Source organism: Otolemur garnettii, unplaced genomic scaffold (genome assembly GCF_000181295.1).
Source record: "Otolemur garnettii isolate 467f Iridium unplaced genomic scaffold, OtoGar3 scaffold00022, whole genome shotgun sequence".
Classification (NCBI taxonomy): Eukaryota; Metazoa; Chordata; class Mammalia; order Primates; family Galagidae; genus Otolemur; species Otolemur garnettii.
Genome location: NW_003852417.1, coordinates 21,211,025 through 21,225,478, shown reverse-complemented (window position 1 = coordinate 21,225,478; position 14,454 = coordinate 21,211,025). Strand labels below are relative to the sequence as shown.

Genomic DNA, 14,454 nt, shown 5'->3' with positions numbered 1-14,454 from the left:
GACTGAATCCAAACTTTACAGAATAAATCCTTTTTTAAATTAATACATTTTTATTTATCGTCTATATTTTCATTAATTTTTTAAAATGAACATGTTTAAGATACTAAATAATAAGTTTCAATTAAGTAATCCCCCCAGATTGACCAGCACAATTAGATCATAAGCAAACCATAAGGGCTAAATCGGCTACTATGCTTATGATCTAATTCCAAATTCCCCTACCTGACTGGTACTACTACTACGCAAGTCTGATAGGCAAAAGTTTACGAAGATCAATGTGCCAGTCTGTTATCAGCTTTTGACAATGGTGCGCTGTATTTCTGCTGGAAGTGGAATCTGAGGATAACTGTACAACTCAACAGCATTTTTAAACTGCTTAACAGCCCATCATGTCAAAGAAGACCAAAACAATGCTGAAGGAAGAAAACAGATTTTTTTAGTGAGGACTGGGAATTGCAGTATTATCCTGTTTCTGCTGAAGATAATTTTCTTGCTTTATGATACTGCAATATCAACACTGAAGAAATTCAATGCCCATCAGCATCATAACACTCATAAAGACTACAAATGTCGTAAATTAGAGGGAAAGGTGCAAAAGGTTATATTGCAGAAATTAAAAAATAAAAAGCAAAAGCAAAGACAATTCTCTCAAGCAGTGATAAGACCTGGAAATACTAGGACTGAAGCAACTTATAAAGTAGCTTATATACTCAGGAAAAAAAGAGAAGCCATTCAGTGATGTAGAAATTGTGAAAAGAATACACTGTCAAAATTGCAGCATGCTTAGACTCTGGTAACTTTTCAAAGTACAAACAACTGCCTCTTTCAAGGAGAACCATAACTGACTGGCAGCATCAATTAGCCTTCCGCTTAACAGAGCAACTTCATGCAATACTATAAAAGGAAAATATAAATTATTCAATCACTTTGGATGAATCAACTGATACTGTCTCAGCGAAGGTTTTATACTTCATTCAGGTCATGACACAAGATTTTCTTTGCTACAAAGAATGACTCACTTTGAGAACTCCCGGAAACACAACACCGATTCAACCACTTTTAAGATCAATGGCATGAAGTTGGACTGAATTTAATAAATTTAGTGACTATATGTACAGATGGTACACCTTCCATGACAGGAAAACAGAAAGGGTTTATTGCACAGGTAAAAAAAAAAGTATTCACAAATCCAGATGCTCTCATTTCTTTTCAGTGTATCTTGCATCAGCAAAATCTTCGTGCTCAAGCTACTATTATAAGTAACACTTTGCAATAACTTGTAAATATTGCTAAATATAATTGTGCAAATGCAACACAGCATAAATAAGTTCATGACATGCTAAAGTTGAACAACGAAGTATTCAGAGTGGATTTGCTATGTAATTCTGAAGTGTATTAGCTATCCCAGAAAATTAGCCAAAATTTTACCTCTGGGAGAATAGAATTAGCAATGTGAATTATTAAAAGAAGATTTCTATAGGAATGCAGCATTTCTGTGTCATATTATATCAAATCAAAATGGCTTAAATATTTCTTTGCAAGGTAAAACTAAGTCTACACATGATATGTGACAAAAAATCCAAGCATGTCAAAATAAAGCTATCTTTTTTCAAAACATCTCTTCAAAAGGAAATTTCAGATGAACAGTTTGCCAGTTAGCAAAGGTCGGTCATTCATTGATAAGCAAGATAATATATGCAAATCATCTGAGGAATGCACAACTTTTATGCACCAATTAGAAAATATAATGAAAGGTTCACGGACTTTGAGAATCATGACATCACGCTCAAATTTGCATTGCAGCCTCACCTAAGTTTATATCACCAAGGCATCTAAAGAATAGATAGAATTGATTGAGCTCTCATTAGATGACATTTTAAAGTCATTATTTCATGCTAAGACCCTGAATTATGGAAAAATACAGAATACCCAGCCTTTTCAGCACTATGCCTGAAAAAAATGCTTTCTTGCTTTTCAACTCCTTAGTGCTGCAAATCTACATTGTCCTACCTAGCCCAAATCAAGATACCCTTAAGGTCACAAAGGTCTGATACCCCTGCAGAGGATCAATTGAAACTTCGGCTCTCCATGCTACAAACCAAATATTCAAATGCTTTCAAACAAAAAACAGATATAACAAACTCATTAAAAGGTTAGTTAACGTTAAAATTAATAAATAGCTTTCATTTCATTAAATAAGTACATAGTTAGATTTTCAAAATAATATCCACTTTTAAGTACATGTAACTGAAGTTTCTTGAATGTAGTCTTATTTGATTACAGCTAAACTGATGCAGCCTTTCAACATGACAAGGTTCACCACCTATGAAGAAAATGTATTCTTAACAACAACAACCTGCTGTCCACTCATCTTCATTACTGTTACAACAAAGGAAAATGATCAATCCAACAGTACACTTCATTCCAGAAGACAGAATAAGCTTGGTAGACTCTTCTACAAAAGGTTCTCACTGCAAACCCCTTAAACACATCCATTTTACATAATTTTTTATATATCATTGAAGAAGAAGAAATCAATATAAAAGTCTTTTTATAAACAGTATAATTATCAAGAATTATAAGGGAAGTAAAGGGATGAGAAATACATTAATAACAAAGTCAAAGAGGATGTTTCAGATGCAGATAACCCCAATCAGGAGAATAAGGTCTAAGTCCACCAACTTCTCCTCCATCTTCCTGCTCTCTTTACCCAAAAGACACTATCTTAAAATAATAATAATAGATTTCAATTCTGTTTATTAGTAAGAGACATGCAACTTGCCCCCTTTGTGCAAAACAGTCTCTCATATATTCATCTTCATGTCTTTCACATATATAAAGTGATGTATTTAGACATATGTAACTATTTCTCATAGATACATAATGAATTAACATACAGAACTAACCAATCCACACAAAGTAATTCCCAAAATGAAAACTCACTCTCTAATGACTAATGAGGCCATAGATAAACTATACACAAATATCAGCTATATTCAGAGAAAACAAAAAAGGCATAATTATGACTTCTTTAATGCAAAAATAGTTTCAAGCAATACAATGATCTATATCTAATCTTTCTCTTCTTCATCTCTGGGACTCAAGAAGTCTCATTATTCATGCTAAACATAGCACAAAGACCCCATTACAAGACTGAGGTAGGAGGGATGGGCAAAATTTATGGAGTATACATACCGCTGGTGGGAATGTACAATGGCCTTTCCTCAGAATTAAACACAGAAGTACATTATGAAAAACACTCTTCTCATATGACCCAGCAATGCCACGGTATAGTCCCCAAAAGAACTAAAAACTCAGTTCTCAAAACAAATACTTATACACAAATGTTTATGACAGTACAGTAGTCAAAACACAGAAACAGCCCAAAGGTCTATCAATGAATGAATGAACAATTCATGAGATAATCATACAATGGAATATTATTCAGCCATAAAAATAAACCACTGATAACATCTGACAAGTGGATGAACCTTGAAAACACTATGCTAACTAAAAGAAGACACAGGTCACCTACAGTGTGATGCTATTTATATGAAATATCCAAAACAGGTCAATACTGAATAAAGGAATGCAGATTGGTGGTTGCCCAGGGCTGGGGAGGAGAAAGTAGTAAGTGCTTAATGGTACAGGTTTCCTTCCACTGGGGGTGAGCAAGATGTTTTAGAACTAGATAGAGGTAGAAGTGGCAGAATGCTGTGAATGTACTAAATGCCACTGACTTCTTCACTCTATAACGGTTAATTCTGTTACATGAATTTTATCTCAATAAAAAACTCAGACAGACATCAAGTGTCACAGCCTATTTTTTTTCAAGTATCCACAGTAAAGGTCATTTATAAAAATTTAGTGTTAATTCATAATGGAAATCTCAATTAATTTTATAGGTTATAATTTCTGATTATAACACAATATAACTTTACATAACAGAGTCAAAACAAGAACTCTAACGATTGGAATTTTTTAACTTTCCTAAATAATTTAATAAAAAAAATTAAAGATACTTAAGATTCATAGTTCTCAAACTCTGATATACATCCAGATTACCTGGGGGGCCTGTTGTAGTAAAAACATAGAAGCTCAGGTTCTATACCTAGAAGGCTTTCTTTCAAACACTGACATTAAATAATTCAAACTTAAAAATGTTGGAGCTTCAGATTATTCTCCATGGAAGAGGAATATGGCATGCAGTTGTCATTTGTGCCTTTTCTTTCTTGTGAATAATTAAGACCAGAGAAGGCCCCCCTCAGATCTCTGCTTCTCCTCACAGAGTACTAAAGTCATCTTCCTCGGAATGTAGCAATCTGTAACCAATCAAATCACTGGTCTCCTATGGAAAATGGTATAATACTGCTAAAATTTCTCTGTCTCTGCCTATGCAAGTGAAACCTTAAACTTCTCCACTTTGGAATACTGACCCCATTTGTTTGGAATTGGTGATCCCACGTGGCTATCCTCTAGTTTGCACTCAAATAAATTTTATACTTAATCATATTTTCTGAATCTCATTATTTAAGGCTGACGTAGAGTGTAGCTGAGCTACCTACATTTTTAATTAACCCTCTGGCTGAGACCAATGCCCACCAATCTTGAGAAACAAACAATAGAATATTTAGAAAAGAACATACAAACATCATATATCAAAAATCACGGGATTCATACAAAGCTGTATTCAAGTGTGCTGTATAAAATAATATTTTAAATAAAGTTAGCAATCAAATTACGATTTTAAATAGATAAAAGTATTATTTTCAAAACTAGAAAAATAGAAATATAGATAGTAGTAAAAATGAGTAGAAAACACAGAAAAACTTTAGAACATAGAACATAGAACTTTCAGTGAGTTTGGTTCTTTATGGAAAAACTGACCAAATCCTAAAAATTCTAATATAATATAGAAGAGTAAATATAATGAAACTTTCCTTCTTTGCTTAATAAAGGAGACAGATAACTTTCCCCTCCCCACAGGATATAGAGTAAAGTTTCCTATGGCTCCTATTTACTTGGTGTCTTAAAACAACAGAAATGTATTCTCTTAGTCCTAGAAGCTAAAGTCTGAAATCAGTATCACTAGGCCTAAAGCACCTACCAGCACCTTGACTTGGGATCACCTGGCTCCATTCTCTGCCTCTGTGATCACACTGCTTCCTCTTCTGTATGTGCACAATCTCCAGCTGACTCCCCTATACAAGGGTTTCTTTTAAGATCCACTCATACAAGTCTGGGTTACTGCCCCACCTCAAGATCCTCTATTTAATTACAAAGACCTTCTTTTGCTATATAAAGTGACTTTTCACTTCTTTTGGATAGCCATTTTTAGCCTATGACTTGGTATCTCCTTAAAAACCTAAAAGGTCAAATGTTTTAGTTAGAAATTAGATACTACGATAGGGTCTAAGATGCTATCTATCTAAGATAGTCTCCAGATTTACAATGCAAGGTTATAGGCCTTCTGACCCTGGGCAATATACATACATACCACTGAAATTAACTGTTGGGGATCAGAAAATGATTTCCCAAATTGAACGCCTCGAAAGCAAAAGTTTTTCTCTGTCATTCTCCAGCCCTCCAGTCTCTGGCCCCTCAGTCTTCCTTGAGGATTGCCAGAGAAACTAACAGGTAAAACTAATATTTTTACCCAACTTTCTGTGTAAACTAGACATAAATTATCTGACCTACCTTGTTTGATTGTAAGTTTAAAGGCCCACATTCCAGAGAGCATCCTTGCTCCATACCTGAGGCCAAGAATCTAAACAGCCAGGCCTTGCTAGGCTTCCCCAGTCAGTCTCTTACCATGAGCTCTACCTGTACCTTTTTTGTCCAATAGTCTTTCTACACAGCTATTCATAACTTGTAAACATAAAAATGGACAGTTTCCCCAGTATCTTTAGGTCTTCATCATTATGAAAGCTCTCATATCTTATAAAAACTGAAAGCAAATAAATTAGTATGCCTTTTCTCCTAAATCTGTCTTTTGTCAGTGATTTTCAGCAAACTTTTCGATGATGATGGGAAACTTTCCCTTTGACCCTACGTAACTTGGGAATCTCATCATATATACAGGAAACTATCACAGAGTTATTCTTATCTCTCAAGAATCTAAGAAAAGTTTTTTTTTCTGTTCTACTACATAAAATAAGTGAAATTCTGCTCAAATTTTTTAAGTTCTCTTAAAAACTATCTACATGCATATATCTGACACGCATACTCAATAAAAATGGAGCTTTTTCTCTCTTCTATATTGGTCAAAAGGGGTCTTTTTGTTGGCAAGATTTTCTTACCCCAAAATACTTTACAGAGTTGGGTAATCATAAACTATGGTTTTAAATAAATTTGAAACAAACTTCTTTCCAAGGGCAGCAAAATTTATTTTTATCCTCTAAATTTTTTCAGACACACAATTTCAAGACCCACTAGCCCTTGAATCTCTTCCAGAATCAAGCAGTTTTCATTCCGTAAAAATCTAAATAAATTTCAGATGAATCAAAGAGTTACATGTAAAATATGAAAGCCTTAAAGAACTACATCAGGAAAATGGGCCAAGAATCAAACAGTCTCATTTAAAAAGATACCTCAAAAAAATAAGACAAAGAAACCAAATTAAGGCAATGTGATATCATGATTCCTACCACTGCTTTTTCGTATTTGACAACGATAACGTCTAGCAAAGTGAGAGAACAGAAAAACAGGGATTCTGAAACATACTATTAATGACAGAAAAAACTGGCAAAGCACTTTTAAAAGGCAATTTGGCACAGCTGGCAAATTTTAAAATGCATATACATTTTTACCCAATAATTTCATTCTAATCTTCTATCCTATGAAAGTATTCATAAAAGTAAGAATAGTATATGTACAAAAATGCTCACTAAAGCACTATTTGAATGAGAAAATTACAAACAGATTAATATCCACCAACAGAGAAATGGCTAAATTATGATACTCCCATATAATGGAATACTATGCAACCAGTAAAAAAAAAGTACCGCCATCCCTTAGTATCCATGGGATACTAGTTCCAGGACCACTAGAGGATACTGAAATTCACAAATGCATGAGTCCCTTATGTAAAATGACATCACACTTACACATAACCTATACATGTCCTCCCAAATACTGTAAATGAATGTCCAAATTACTTATTATACATAACACTATGTAAATAGTTGTTATGCTGTATTGTTTAGGGGAGAATGACAAGAATAAGTTCTGTGCATGTTCAGCACAGAAGCAATTTTTTCCCAAATATTTTCCATTCTTAGCTGGGCGCTCACAGATCAGTGGTTAGAGCACAAGCCCCAGGCACTGGGGCTGGCAGGTTTGAAACCAGCCAGGGCCTGCTAAACAAAACAACAACAAAAACAAAAACATGCTCAGCACCCATACCTCAGTGGTTAGAGAGCAAGTCACATATACTAGGGTTGGCAGGTTCGAACTCAGCCCGGGGCCTGAACTCAGCCCGGGGCTAAACAATGACAACAACAACAAAAAAATAGCCATGTGTTATGGGGGGTGCTTGCAGTCCCAGCTACTTGGGAGGCAGAGGCAAGAGAATCGCTTAAGCCCAAGAGTTTGAGACTGCTATGAGCTGAGCTGTGACGCCATGGCATTCTATGGAGAGTAACATAATGAGACTCTGTTTCAAAAAAAAAAAAAAAAATTTTCCATTCTCAGTTGGTTCAATCTATAGATGAATAAATCATGGATACAGAAGGCAAATCATACACCTATAAGCTCTTATTTAGAAAACTAGCCATGATACAGACATTAAAAAAGCAACTTAGAAAATAGTAAGCAAATTACTCTTTTTATTTAAAGGAATAAAATAAAAATAACAAATCTACATGTATGTATGTTTATATAATAATAGAAGACATATTTTCAAAAAAAAAATCACATGACATGGGAAAATCCCAATATATTATTAAGTGAAGAAATAGGCTACAAAATAATATAAGTAGCTATGTAAACACAAACAGTGCAATAAAAATAAAGGTTATCAATTATCTCATAGTAATGTGATTTTCATCTGTTCTTTTTATATTTATTTTCCAACATGTATGAATGTTACTTATATAACATCTGAATTGATTTTCAATACAAAAATCAATTAAAGTTTCCTGTTTGTTAATTTTTTAAAAAGAGGCCCAGATGACCAACAAATAGTTATGCTTTGAGAAGTCAGGACAGATTCTAACCCTATAGGATACCAAAAGATTAGATATAATAATTAGAGTTTATGTACAAAAAAGACTTTTTAAAAATATCTATTTCCCAAAACGTCTCCAACCTAGATAATGCTACTTCAGACTTTGAATATTCAGGTTACTTTAAATATGTTTATTCCCAAATTCTACTACCAAAAATATTTTTAGAGTTTTATAGTTTAAACTTTCCTTTGGTCAGCTCTGGTAACATAGGTAATTCTTAATTGTCACCACATCTAATTTTTTAGTAAAATTGGTTTACCCAACATGGTCATCCAGCCTTACACCTAGATTGGCCCTAAAACAGCTTTAGGTTCATTCCAAACAGCGCTAGCTTCAAAGAACAAAGATTTGGCACGAGTTCAATTAGCTAAAACCATATGCAGAAGCTTTCAAGATTTGTTTGGGGACAAGGAGGAGACCCTGGCTTCAGAAAAGGTTCCCTCCAGATAAACTGTAGTATTCACTGCCATCAACACCACCTTTCAAAGGACGCCCACCAACTGCCTCCTTTCCTTTTTACTCACGGTATTCCTAAGTGGAAGTGTCCTCTCCCCCTCACAATTCTCAAAATCTAACACCTCTTCAAGGCCAGGTTCAAAACACAACTGGTTCCATCAAGCTGTTCTTCCTTTGAACTCCAGAGCATTTAATTACCTGTACTACTCACTTAGTCAGCATGAGCTATTTTTATAATGACATTCTTTTCATAAATTCTGACTTTCCAATTATATTTTACATGTTAACTAAAAGACATAGTTACCTCTCCAACGCAATTCACTAGTGATACAGATTGAGTGACACCTCCAAGAAACAGAATAGGAGTTTGTTCTTTATTCTATATAAAGACTGGGACAGCAGTATTAATTTGAGCTTTCTGGACTCTTGTGGGCCTTGAAAGGCTGCCTCTAAGGAATATGGGTTTTATTCTGCACTAATAGAGTAACTGAAAGTTCCTAAACCCAAAAATGTGATAAAAGTTTAACTCAGAAAAAGGAGTTCTCAGTCCACAGCTGCCAAATTACAGGAGGGTAGTAACATCCAGAGAAAGGAAGGCTGTCAGCTCAACATAAAGGGTTAAGTAAAGGGCTTTAAAATCAGAAAAACTGAGTTCGTCACTTCCTTGCACGATAATCCTGGACAGTTATGACTTCACTTTCTGTATGGATAAAACAAGAATGAGAAAAGGAAGCCTTAACCCCCTTGGTGAACATAACAGGAAATAAAGCACGAAGGACACACACCATAATGCCAGACAAAGGGAAAGCATTCTGACACCAATTCAGTGTCCTTCAAGCCAATTCAGTTCTGACACCACCTAGAGTTAGCATTGGATCCTACGTCTTATAAATTTAGCAAGGCCTCCAACAAGACTGCCCTTACTTCAGAAGTCCCTGGGCTAGCTGCACTACTGTCTGACTTGGCTACAAATTCAAAGGTTCCAAAAACCTCCCTTCAGACTCAGTAATTCTCTACAACTCACAGAAATCACTAGAAGCACTAAACTTAACCAGTTTGTTATAAAGAATACAACTCAGGTAAAGCCAAATGGAAAAGATATACAGGGCAAGGTCTAGGGAAGAGGTACAGGGACGCCAACCTTCCTTGTTCTCTCCTCAAAAACTCCAGGTATCACTCTCACCGCCCATCACTGTGTTCATCGCTGTTCTGGGGCTTTAGATGAGGTTTCACTAACCTACGCATGATTAATTCACAAGCCCTGGGACTGAGCTCACTATCAAGTTCCTCTTCCTTGCCCAGAGACGGGCAGAGCTAAAATCCCAACCCTCTAATCTTACTCTATCAGACATGGACAACTTCTCCCTCTAAACTAACAGTACACCAAAGTCACCATATTACATACACGCAGGTGTGGTCAAAGTAATAGAAATATTACTCCTGACTAATACTTTTTGTTATGAACAAAAGAATACTTCTATTACTCAGGAAACTAAAACGGTTTTTGAAGCTCATTGTCAGGAACCGAGGACAAAGACCAGATACTTTCTTTATTTTATCACACACACACAATAATAGAAGCTATTTTTTTATTTCCTTGCTTATTTTTTATTTTTTTATTCGTATTTCCTTGCTTTTTTGTTGTTATTGAGACAGAGTCAAAAGAAAAAAATCTAAAGCATTACAAAAGAAGAAACAATAGAAAACAGGTTTGGGGTGGATGGGGTTCAAACTGTCTACGAAGGTTCAAGTCTGGATAATCAAGTAGATGATAACAGATATACTCTGGCAGGAAAATGAATATGGGATTCAGAATGAACTTAGTTCTAGCCAAATTAGGGCTAAAGGCAATAGACAGCAATGATTTCGCATGTGCACTGGGCAGATGTTTAGAGACGGGAAAGGACATGGCCAAAATCAGCTGTCTGAGTTATCCGGCCCCCTCAAGTCCTCACTGCTACAAAAGGAGGATGCCAGCTAATGGTGCCACATAACCTACCAGAGTCAAACAAAAGTAAGTTACTGAATGCCGCAGAAAATGTAAGGACTAAACTCTACAACATATTCCATTTAAGAGTCTAGACTCTGAACAAAATGGTGCCTAATTTTTAATATAAAGATTCAAAATGAATCAAAGAGCAAGTGCCAAACAGAAATGCTGGGTTTTGTTCTTCGATAGAAATATACCAACTACTTTCTATCAACAGGAAACTTACCTCTTTAAAAAAAAATGTTTATTTAATTAAAGAAAAGGTTATAGAGCAAGCAAAGAACATTTCAACAACACAAACAGGAACAACTATATCAATTTTGAAAGCTCTGTGTTCAGACATAAAGCAAGATAAAAACCTCAAACATGGAAACCAGACTTACCCAAAGCTTTGACAATCTTGATTTCAGAAAATATATTCAGTAGCTAGAAACTGCCTTGTTAACTGCCATGGGTTCAGAAGCATCACAATTTGTTTTCCCCTGGAATGCACATATCATATCTTCCATTCGTTGCCAGCTTCTCAGAAGAGAATCCCAACTCTGTCTTTCAGCCTGTGAACGTGGCAAATGGAAGAAAAAAAGAGAAAGCAGAGTTTGGGAAGAGTGCACTGGGCTAGTTACATGGTCCATGGTATAAAGAGGTTATAATGGCCCCAGGAAACTGAAAACACTCCAGTATTGACTGGACTGATTCACAGGCAACTCAGGAAGCCAGGGACAACTATGCTGGCTGCAGTGCTTAGACTAGGAATACCTGAGGAGTAAAGGGAGAACCCAGTATGTGTGCCACCCCTCAGGCTCCAAGAAGAGATGAGATTGAAATGTTAACACTGGCCTGGTCCTTGGAGCTTCTGGTTCTCCCTGGTAGCCACAGCTAGAATATGAACAGCAAGGGCAAAATCTGAGCCTAGATCCCAACCCAAGAAGGAATGGGTAAGGAGTGGTTTGTTTCCCCACAATCTGTAACATATAGGGTTCTCAAGTTCCTTTGGCTAGAGGAACCCAAAGACCTTCCTAAAGAAAGCCAGCAAGTATACTCTCCTCGCTTCCTGGATCCTGATGCCAAATTATAAGAACCATTTTATTTTGAATAAAACAGCAAAACATATTTGTACCAGGCAGATGGTTGCTTTTGTTTATAGTAGTAGTTAATTTCCTTACATCAAAATGCATGTTGCTCAGTTATAAATGTAGGTATGTATTTATGTATAAACTCCTTATGGTTTACATAGCAGCAGACTTCCCACTGAGGTTTATTTTCATTTCCTAATTTAACAGTAGCTGGGAATGTCTTCAGCTTGAACCATCCCCCAACTTGCTCCAATTACACAACACACAGGAGGACCAGTGCTAATTTCTGGGAGACTTAAATTCTCTCAGCCTCTGAAGATCCCCTCTTCTAACTCAACCATTTCAGCAATTCTACTTCACTCTCACCCCCTGTCACCTGCCACCCCTTCAGTAAAACATACGTAAATGCTGAAGATGAGAGGAAAAAGTCAACTTAAATAACACAACCTTGAGACATCTTTCTACATTCTCCCTCTCCTTCAATCACCCTTACCTCCCAACTCACCCTTGAAACTCCCAAAAGTTATTCCTAGGTTAAATAAAATCTGGCCCTTTCTGATTCCCACTCCCTAAAGAGCATACCAAGTCTAGCAAGGTCCTTTGCAGCTACTCACATTAATTATTATATTTAAGGCAGTTTTAGCTTTCTATCTATCCAAATCTACCCTCCAACTGTTTTAAAGCATAAAGATAATAACAATGCTCTTGCTTTGTTGAGCCCCATTTCCAGCCCTAATGCTTCTTCCCAGTACATGTATAAAGCCAGGCAGAGCAAGGTCTTCTCCATTACTGCTTACTGCATCGCATTATCAGGCTGCTGTTCTAAGAAATGGCTCACCAGATCAAACTCTACACTTTCCTTTCTCAATATAATACACCACATAAATAGAATCAAAAACAAAGACCATATGTTTCTTTCAATTCATGCAGAAAAGCCTTTTGACAATATCCAGCATCCTTTCATGAAAACATTTCATAAAAACACTCAAGAAAATAGGCTTAGAAGAAACATTCCTCAAGCTGATAGAAGCTATCTACAACAAACCCACAGCCAATATCATACTGAATGGAGTAAAACTCAAAGCATTCCCACTCAAATCTGGAACCAGACAAGGATGCCCACTGTCTCCACAGCTATTTGACATAGTGTTGGAAGTTCTAGCCATCACAATCAGGCAAGAGGAGATCAAAGAAAGCCAAATGGGGGCAGAGGAGGTCAAACTCTCCCTCTTCACAGATGACATGATCTTATACCTGGAAAACCCCAGGGACTCAACTACAAAGCTCTTAAAAGTGATCAAGGTGGCTCAGCACCTGTAGCACAGTGGTTACAGCACCAGCCACACACACTGAGGCTGGCAGGTTCAAACTCAGCCCGGGCCAGCTAAACAGCAATGACAACTGCAACAAAAAATAGCTGGGCATTGTGACAGGTACCTATAGTTCCAGCTACTTGGGAGGCTGAGGCAAGAGAATTGCTTAAGCACAAAAGTTTGAGGTTGCTGTGAGCTGTGATGTCATAGCACTCTACCAAGGGAGACATGAGATTCTGTCTCAAAAAAAAAAAAAAAAAAAGAAAGAAAAGAAAAAAAAATCAGTGATCAAGGAATATGGCAGTGTTTCAGGTTACAAAATCAATATATTTTCCTTTCTCAAAGCAGCAAGGTCTCTGCATATTAAATTTAAAATGGCATCCCTTGCAAAAGCAACTATTGTCTATTACTTCGGTCTATTAATTCAATCCATTCTTTCCAATCATTGCTAGTAAAACTTATAGAAAGGTGTGAATGGTGGCACCAAGAGATGAGGCCACAGAGGAGATGTTCAGGTCAGGTTTATTAAAAGGGGAAAGTATCATAGCCGGGCGTTGTGGCAGGCGCCTGTAGTCCCAGCTACTTGGGAGGCTGAGACAGAAGAATCGCCGAAGCCCAGGAGTTGGAGGTTGCTGGAGCAACTCCGCTGCACTCTACCAAGGGCGAAAAAGTGAGACTCTGTCTCTACAAAAAAAAAAAGGGGGGGGAGTGGGAAGGTATTCTGCCTGGGCAGTGCAAAGGCAATGTCTACCTCATTTTTTTAACAGATTAAGAAACAAAGTTTCAAGATGGTAAAATTAGTTGCCCATGGCCTTCTAAGTAAAAAGTAAGCAAAGCAATATAAATCCTAGAGTTCTTATAATATGAGGTACTAGGAGAAGTGTGTAACTTGTAACATTGTTTTTAATCCTCACAATAACCATGGAAAGAAAATAGCACTATAACCCTTTTATAGTGGTAAACAGCTTAAAAATTACAATTTCCTGGCCCAAATCACAATGTGAGTTAAGTGGTACAGCTGTAATTCAAGCACAGTTAAGCTAAATTCAAGCCATTAAAGGATAACTATTAATAAAATAAGAAGATAACACTGTGTCCCTCATACAAATACAAAATCAACATATGTCTATGACTTTAATTAATTCCTTAATTAATTAGGGAACAAATAAGATGTTCCAACTGGCTGAATAGAGAACATAAAAATCAGACACCTATATACATAATGGGGAATACTGAAATGAATCTGCTTAATAGATAAAAAAAAAACTGGCTTCTTCCACAAAAGAAGAAATCAACAGTACTTCCAACTAGCAAAATTCCTTTGACTGTCTAGGGAGGAGAACAATTTGTTTTACTATCTGTTATTCACAACTTACTAAGTAAAATAAATCAAA

At 36.3% G+C, this 14,454-nt stretch overlaps 1 protein-coding gene across 2 annotated transcripts in view; it reads right to left on the bottom strand.

Annotated features, from left to right (window-relative positions):
* LCLAT1 (lysocardiolipin acyltransferase 1) overlaps positions 1-14,454 on the bottom strand; it is a 187,397-nt gene that overhangs the window by 158,591 nt on the left and 14,352 nt on the right. Inside the window, exon 2 of one of the 2 annotated variants that reach the window (XM_023511889.1) lies at positions 11,058-11,228. The exons of the other annotated variant lie outside the window; for it this stretch is intronic. The gene's annotated coding sequence lies outside the window, so the exon portion shown is untranslated. The remainder of the gene's footprint in view (positions 1-11,057; positions 11,229-14,454) is intronic. 2 annotated transcript variants of the gene reach the window in all.